Source organism: Excalfactoria chinensis, chromosome 4, assembly GCF_039878825.1.
Source record: "Excalfactoria chinensis isolate bCotChi1 chromosome 4, bCotChi1.hap2, whole genome shotgun sequence".
NCBI lineage: Eukaryota > Metazoa > Chordata > Aves > Galliformes > Phasianidae > Excalfactoria > Excalfactoria chinensis.
In genome coordinates, this window is record NC_092828.1 from 80,494,520 (window position 1) to 80,503,227 (window position 8,708).

The window sequence follows — 8,708 nt, forward strand, 5'->3', positions numbered from 1 at the left end:
GGAGCTACAGTAAGTTTTTTCCACAACACAAATGATTCAATTCCTGTAAAAAAGAGAAGCTCTAGGAGCATACACAGCCCAATTAATGCTATGCTAACTGCCCTGTGCCTCCCCCAGCCTGAGGCTCCGGCAGTACCTTATGTTTTCTGGCTAATGCTACACTGTTCCAGTCCTTCCTGCCTAGTTTTTCCATACTGCTACATGTCAGGTAAGGACACGTTTGTCTCTCCATTTATGCTCTAATAGTTATATTATTTCACCCTAAACAGGGTGAAAATTCAGGGCCCAGAAGACAGGAAAATAAGTGCAGCTGTTTCTTTGGGGTGAATTTTGCCAGCAAAGACATTTGGTATTAACATTTCCTTGCAAATGCTAGAGAGAATCTTTAACTCTCTTGTCGCCACTTCAACCCTTTGAACTACTTCAGATCCATAATTAGACTAATTAATCAGAGAACAAAATGTAATATAATGTATTGTGGCTACAGCACAGAGATGGAGCTGAGTTTAACGTGAGTATAGAACAAAGAAAATAGCGTGTGAACATTTATCTGAGCTGTTTTGCACGTTGACCTTCACATGTAGTTTTACTAATTGCTTCTCTCTCCCTTGATGCAAAAATCACCTCCAACTAAGCCTAGAAGTTTCTTCAAATATGCAGATATGATGGTGCTAAATCAGTTTGCAAGGATGCACTCTGGAACATTTCATTTTTCTTCCAAGAAATGGAGCCCTCATAGTTTATTTTATAATGTCCCATATAAGGGTGATCAGGAGAAACAATTCTCAACTGCCAAAGGCTGAGTAGGTTTTCCACCTGGGAGTAACTGGGGATTAATTTGACTCACACTCATCTGTTCCATCTGATTTTTCCCCTGCTGTCATTGGTTATTTGTGCCTGCAGGGTATTCCTTTCTCAGGACTGCACAACATTGGCAGTGGATGGCAAAGAAAGAGGATGTCCTGAAAAGCACAGGGGAGACTGATGCCTCATGGAGAGTATCAGAGGTCTTCTGGAATTAAGCTACTCCAGGAACCTCTCACTAGGAATGCCTTCTTGCCTCTATAGGTCTTAAGAAATCCTCTACACACACATATGTATATATATGTACATATGATCTCCAGCATTGGGCTGTGGTATGCTCTGATTATGAATATAGCAACAAACAATTACAGGTGGTAAATCAGTGGGTGCATACTTTTAAAAAGCACTTTAAAACATTTAATGCAATCTGGTTCTCTGGAGCAGAAGCTTCTATTTTAAAGTGGGACATACATATAACACTGGGAGGAAGCTTACTGAATTTCACAGTATAAAAAGTCATCATCAAGGCCAAAGTAAATTAAGAATCAGTATTTCTTTTTTAATGCAAATAAATAGTTTGCTGAGTAGTGATTTGGCAATATGAAAAACTCAAAAAGCAGTCAAATGTGAGGAACAGAACTACTTTTCTTCATGCCTTCCAAATAACCCCCTTTCTTCCCCTCTCCTGCTTCAAAATTCCCCCTGATACCATAAAAAGAATTAAAATCTCCTGGGCTGCTGGGTCTGCCCAGTTACAGAACTACTCGTTTCTTCAAAGCAGGGCTGCTGAGCTCAAGTACGCAGGATCAGCCCTTGTTAGGGCTGATGATCTACCAGCACCTGAAATGCACAGTACCCACCCTCAGCTTGTGATATAGGGAGATAAAAATTGCACAGGGAAGAGAAAATGTTAACTACAAACAGCACTGTAATGCTTCAGGTCCATTGAACATATCTTGAATGCTGTGGCATGAATTCTTACTTCTCCCTCTTCCTGCCATCGCACAAGATACACAATCACTGCCAGCTCCCAGGCTCTTAATGAACCTCCATCACATCCCTGATAGAGCAACCAGACGCTCCTTGCCATTATACCTGCCTTGGCTTTTCCTTAGGAATAGAAGCAGGCTTATTTCCAAGACAGCTTCCCTCAGTCTGAATGAAAAAAAAAAAAACAAAACCAAAAACAAACAAAAACAAACAAACAAACAAACAAAAAACAAACAAAAAAAAACCATGCATGAGCTGTGCTTCCCAAGAAAGGTCCCACATTCCCACCTTAGGAATGATCAATTTTGTTACAAGCAGAGTGTCAGTGGGAAACCCATTCCTCTTGGATAGGTACTGCCATTAGCCTTTGGTGTCTGTGAGTTTAAGTATCTACTGCACATTGCATGTCTGGTGCTTCTTATTGATTAAACAAATTTATTTGCAGCTAGGCCACGGAAAAGAGCTTAAAAAGAGACAGCTCTGTGCATCTGGATTTCATTAGAGCTGAACATTAATCCCTTTATGACTTTTAAGCATCCTGTTAGTGCTCCACAGACACGAGGTTGTTAAGTGGCATTTTCAGAGCTGGCTGGTTGAAAGATGGATTAATCAACAGCACCTCTTCCAGCACACACACCATGAAAGGCGATTTCCCCTTTCTCTTGCTTGCCCATCTACTCAACAATAACAAGACAGCTAATATCCAATGTTGAATCCCTCCTCAGAACTCAGAACTCAGCTTTGTCCTGAATTGTAGGATTTAATCATATGGAATTTTGCAGTTGATGACAATGAGGCTCCAAACACCACAAATTTCAGTGGATCTGCAAGTCTAAAGTTACACAAGCTGGGCAAAGAAAAGCAGACTTTGGCTCCAAAAATTGCACTCCTTTGCCAATTGTTGGAGTTGCAGGAAAATGTTAGGGGTGGAATACTGAAAAAGGCCAAGAGAGACATCGCTGAGCAGTCATGTCATGGCTGAGCCCATGTAAAAATGAAGGTGTGAAAGAGGAGCCTGAAAAGATGCCAGTAGACTGAGAAAGGGAAGAGAAACTAACCACAGAAAGCTCAGAGATCAAATCACCTGGAAGTCAGAGGGTGGTTTGCCAAGAGAGGCTAACAGGAAGACATGCACTTTCTCACAGCAAAATGCCTTGCTGTGAACCAATGCAAGTTAAGCTGTGAAGCCTTAAAAAATATACTCCAGCTTATGGACACCAGAAGAGATGGAGACAGAAAAGCAGTAGAATGGAACTTCTCCCATTTAAACCCCTTACATGAAGCTGTCATAATTATCCCATTCGAGTGATTCCTGCAAGCCACTGCAGAAAGTCATAGGTGAGCCAATGAGAGGACGTGATTAATACAGAAAATGCCTTTCTTCCACTGAAGTCAACCATCAATGCCAGTACTTTGCAAGGACTTGGATCCCAAGTGGATGCAGAAGTTGCACCCACTGGCAGTGGGTAGTGCGAGCAGTTGTGGGCTTCTCTAAGCTGTTGCTCTTTGTGCCTCTATTTCTGGCACAGACCAAAGGATTTGGCAGTGAGAAAACTGAGAAATGTTCTATTTAAAGACAATTTTCCTGATTCATATGTTATTCCTTGCCTTTGTTTTTCACAGTGTTTCTTCTTTACTTCTGCCCTAACCTTTACAGGAACAACTGTGAAATCGGTATCAGCTGAAACAAGCCAAAGGCTTTCTGATCTGCCCCTTACACCTTGTTCTCATCACCGGGGTTTAATGTAAGTTTGTGTGCAAACAAGCATCTTCAGTTCTGTGCGTTTTCACAGATCTTGGATAGATTCCATCAGGTTATAGGTGTATATATACAGATATATATATATTATTTATTTATTTTGAGGAAACCAGAATAGATACATTTCTATTGGCATCGTTGTCAGTTCCTATTGGCATCATTACTTTTTCAAGCAGAAATTGTTCATATATTTCCCAATTAATTCTGCAGGCAACATCAAAACCAAACCAAGTTTTTCAACAGGAGTTAAGAAAAATAAGCTTTAAATCACAAAAACATCCTGTTTTGCTTCAGTTTCTCCCTTGTGTGCCACAGGCAGGACTCCACCCTACCTGTTTTCTGAAGGGCTCACTATGAGCACCAGGTTTTGGAAATTTCCACATCATTATCTGCTCTACCACTTGTTCTCAAGGGAACACAAGAAGGGGCAGCACTGCAGAGAATGGGAAAGAGGGTTGACTGCTCGTGCTGCCCATGCACACCCTTCCCTGTTTCAGTCCTTCTTCCCACAGCTCTAAGACCCCTCAGGAGAAAACACCAAGAAGAGGAGTCAAAGCGTGGAGGTTTTGTTTGTTTTAAATCACAGCGACTGCTGCAGTGTCATTCTCTGGCTGAAATGGAGAAGGTGCTGTTCAGCAGAGTTTCTATATGCCATACCAGGTGTAAGTGATCTTGACAAAGGCTCCTTCCCTGACAAGTCAAAGAATAACCTAAGGAGATGCCAGGTCAGTGACCAGGAGCATGTGGTGGGGTAGGGAGCTGGTGAGGCTAGATTTCCATGTTTTATTGAAAAAACAACCATGCAGATTGGGTGTGGACCATACTTTGCTAACTCCTTGAGATGACTTCTGCAATCACCTTCCAGCCAAGGGTACAGGATGCCACCTGCACAGTACTGCCAGACAGATGGTGTAGCACTGCCCATCCCAAAGAAGGCTGTGAGCTCACTCAAGGCATGCTACTGTGTTTGAAGCAGTAGACTCTAAGGAAACCTAAGCATTAGTTTTTAACCAATAAACTTCAATAGTTGTTTTCCTCTTGAAAGGAACCTATATTAAAATTTAAAACGTCACTACATGGTGTTAAATTGACTGGGAAGCCTGTTTAACTGTACAGGATTGTACAGAAATCTTGGAGAAAACTGTTTCATTACAAACCTTGCTGGGATGAGAGGGGTTAAAACGTCTGTGTAGGCTCCTGACTGCTTTCTTCCTTATTCCACAAAGGGAACATTCCTGTTTAAGTATGTCCTGGGGAACACCAGCCCAGGGGCCCACAGAGTGCACCCAGGAAATTCCCTGCAGCAAGGCTTGAGTTGTACCGGGTCTCAGCAAGTAGGAGGGACAACTATCTCATTGCAGGGAACACTGCCATTAATATAAAGCTCATCAAATATCAGCAGCTAATTTTAGCTTAATGCTGTGCTGGACAAACTGATGATCAAGTTTTTGAAGAAAGCCCTGGGACAGCTGCAGTGTAGTGCCTGCAGTGCTCTGTGTGTCCCAGGGAGCACAGCTCACATAAGAACTCTGTACTATGTTGAAGCAGGAGCCTGCAGCCCTGCTGCTCCAGTGGGTGAGCTCACAGCCCAGTGCAGTGCTGAGGAAAAGAGAAGCCCTTTCTTCCCAAATCTGCAGGCAATGCTGGTGCATCACAGCAACACTTTGGGTTATACAAAATGCATCAGCTGAGGGTCCCATTAGAAAAAGACAGGAAAAACATGAGAAAAACAGACATCCATGTCTTAACAACTCTGGTTAGGGCTTGTAGGTAAAAGCTGCAAGCATCTCTAGAATGGGCAGCAAAAGGTGCAATAACAGATTGCTCCAGATTGTAAGGAACTCCAGCCCTTGGCAAGCACTACTAATATTACAGCTGGCTGCAGCCTTTTTTTTAATTGGATTTCATATTTATTCCAGTGGAAACTGCCTCCAAAGAAAACTGTTCTACCTCAACTTACCTCAACTGCTGTTTGTTTTGGATGTGTGTTGTTTTTTTTTTTTTTCCCTTAGCATTTCAAACTGGCATTTTGAGTAACATTTACTGTTTGCCTTTATTTTCCATTATTTCATACTAAAATGAAATTCAGTTGCTCACCCCACTGCCTTCAAAAAGTCACCAAAGGCAACTGCTGCTCAGCATTTCCCCCACCACTGCACTGTTCTTTTCCCCCTGTACCACATGCTCTTCAGCCCAGAGAACACTGCAGTTTCTGTTGGTGAGTCTAAAAATACGAGGCGGTGACAAAAGGGCTGTTTTGCTCATCACGATGTCCTGGCAGGTAGGCAGTGACTGCGCTTGTGATTCTGCCACCATTCTGAAAAAGCCCACTATGCAAACGCGTCTCGAGAAAAACGCACTCAAAACTCCATACTGCAGAAAATTAGTATTTCATTCCTGACCCACACCAAGGCCAGACGGATCCCCTACTCCGGACACATAGGCATACCTACACCGTGAGGTCTCCCATCTCCCCCGCCCCTCCTGTAGCCGGGCCGGCGGCAGTTCCCCCCCAGCACTAGTCCGGCCCCGGCACCTCCTCGTCCGGCTCTGAACTTCCCCGCCGCTCGAGGGACACCGCCCCTGAAACGCAGCCACGTCTGAGGGAGGACGTAGGAGATTCGCCCGACAAACGAGATCTGCCCCTGAAACGCAGCCACGTCTGTGCGGGAGCCGGAACGAGACCACCACTCCGCGCGGAGCAGCCGCCTCGGGATAGCCGGCCGGGGACACCCGCTCCGAAGCGCGCCCTGGCGGGGAGGGCAATACTGCGGTACTTGCCTGGCTCCGCGCGGAGCCCGCTGCGCAGCTCGGAGCGCTGCGGTCGAGTCATACCCACGGCTGGGGCTCGGCGCCCCGCATGGTGCACTGCGGCGGCGAGCGGACGCGGAGCACCGGGGCCGCGCAGCGCTGCGAACGGGGCAGCTCCTCCCGGTTCGGGCTCCGCTGGACATTGGCGGGGCGGGCCGGGAGGGAGACAGGGAGGAGAGAGGAGGGACCAGGCGGCCGCAACCCCCAGCCCGGCATGGGGGCGTTGCTGTTCTCCGTTCTCGTTCGATGGGGAGGAACGCGGGCAGAACAAACCGCCGACCCGCTCTGGCGGAACGACAAACTGGAATGAATGCCCCATCTCCTTCTACTCATCCTTTCTGGGTGTGGGTGTCAGAGGAACAGCCCGGTCTGTACTAGATTAGTAGCTCCACCCGGCAGCGTCCGCCAGCACTTCCAGCACAACACCTTCCCAAGAAACTCCGCGTTGTACAGCGAAATGGAAACACACACGGTATCGGGGGGTTGGAGGAGGGCCATGCTCCACATTCACCCCGGTTAGGATGAACCCACCTCTCTTCGTGTTCACCTGATAAAGAAATAAACAAAACAAAAACAAACAAACAAACAAAAAAAGGACATGGAAAAAAATTGTGTTGGGGAAAACAGGCAAGATCTGCTTTCAGAAATCTTCGTTTCTGTGCAGTGTTTAAGCACAAACTGTTGCAGGCTGGAAAACTACCAAGTGAAATGAACTTGGCATAGGAGGGGGCCCAACAGGTTGTTTCACTACCAATAGCGGTGCAGAGCCTCACTTTCAACAGCAGGCATTGCTCAAGGGTAGAGCCAGGGATATGGAGAAGTTACCCAAAAAAATCACACTGACAGTTTTGTGGGCAAGCAGCAGATGAGCCAAGACCTGATGAGGCCACAGACAGTTACATTCTTGTTCTGAAAAGCAGCTTACCTTGGAAGTTAGGGTGCCTGAGCACAAAGGCATGGAAATATCTTCATAAGGTATCACTACTTTCTCCCATCACTCCCACCTCCAGATCTCTTAGCCCAGCTGTCAGAAATGGCCTTGCCCATCTACTTTTTCAGCTTCTACCATCAATCGGCTTCTTGCTTTGCCTATGGCTGTCTGTATCATTCCTTATATCTGTTTCCACAGGTGGAGCGTTGTTATCTTTTTGTGAGAAATGCTTGCTTACTTTCCTTTCTATATTTGTTTGATCTTTCTTCAAGGAAAGCAGTTAGTGGCAATTGTGCCAGTAATAGATTTAATTGTTACAATGCTTGTTGATGCTACGGCAATGTGTTAGACTATCATTTTTTGAAAGAGGCTATTAAGCAAAGACTTCAGTCTCACTGACAGTTAAGTAAAGCATAATAGGCACTAATTAAATTGTTTCTCTGAGATTTTTAAAGATTCTGTCACAGGAATGTTTTGCAGTCATGAACAGAGTGGGGAAGTACATAAATGTCTGCAGAGGGCAGCCTAGACTCCTTCCCCTTCTCCATTACTGCGCTCTCTATAGCTTCCTGAAGGGAGGTTGTAGTGAGCTGGGGGTCAGCCTCTTCTCTCGTGTCATTAGTGATAGGACCAGGGGGAATGGTTTCAAGCTAAGGCAGGGGAGATTCAAGCTGGACGTTAGGAAGTATTACTTCTCAGAAAGGGTGGTCAGGCACTGGGATGGACTGCTCAGGGAGGTGGTGGAGTCACCGGGTATTCAAGAAATGACTGGATGTTGTGTTGAGGGATATGGTTTAGTGGGAGCTATTTGTAGTAGGTGGATGGTTGGACTGGATGATCTTTTAGGTCTTTTCCAACCTTGGTGATTCTATGATTCTACAATTATTGGTGCTGCTTCAAGTGGGATCTTCTGCCTGGGTGGCTGCCTTGCAGGCTGAAGTATCCGGGGCTATTCATCATTGAGAAGACATGAAAAGCAATGGGGGACAATTTTTTCCAAGGGTGGATGCTTTCATAGTTCTGTTGCTTTAGGAAATATCTGTGCTATAAAATCCTCTCTGAAGATGCACTGGAAGGAACACATTACAGGAGGAATACGTACTCTAATCTATACTAAGATTTTTATCTCTTCTACGTTAAAGTTTCAACCACTCAAGGAAGTATGTGAGGTGTTAAATCAACTGAACTGTTAAAGATGTGCACAGCATCTCAGTCATGCGAACTGAGAAAATGAAGTAATTATTTAAAAAGTAAAAATAAATATGAGTCATGCTTTATTTGCCACCCGGTACACAGCGGTCAGACCTTTACATTTTCTCAATGCTTATAAGCTCAGTCTCTGAACAGCCCTTACAAATATTTTTCAGTGTAAAACACTTTTTGGGGGAAAAAAAAAAAAAAAAAAAAAAAAAA

The 8,708-nt window shown here is 44.8% G+C and overlaps 1 protein-coding gene across 2 annotated transcripts in view; it reads right to left on the reverse strand.

Moving 5' to 3' along the window:
* LOC140252144 (rho GTPase-activating protein 20-like) overlaps positions 1-8,487 on the reverse strand; it is a 33,440-nt gene extending 24,953 nt beyond the window's left edge. For both annotated transcript variants that reach the window (XM_072336498.1, XM_072336497.1), the window contains exon 1: positions 6,335-8,487. The gene's annotated coding sequence lies outside the window, so the exon portion shown is untranslated. The remainder of the gene's footprint in view (positions 1-6,334) is intronic.
* Between the last annotated feature and the right edge of the window lie 221 nt (positions 8,488-8,708).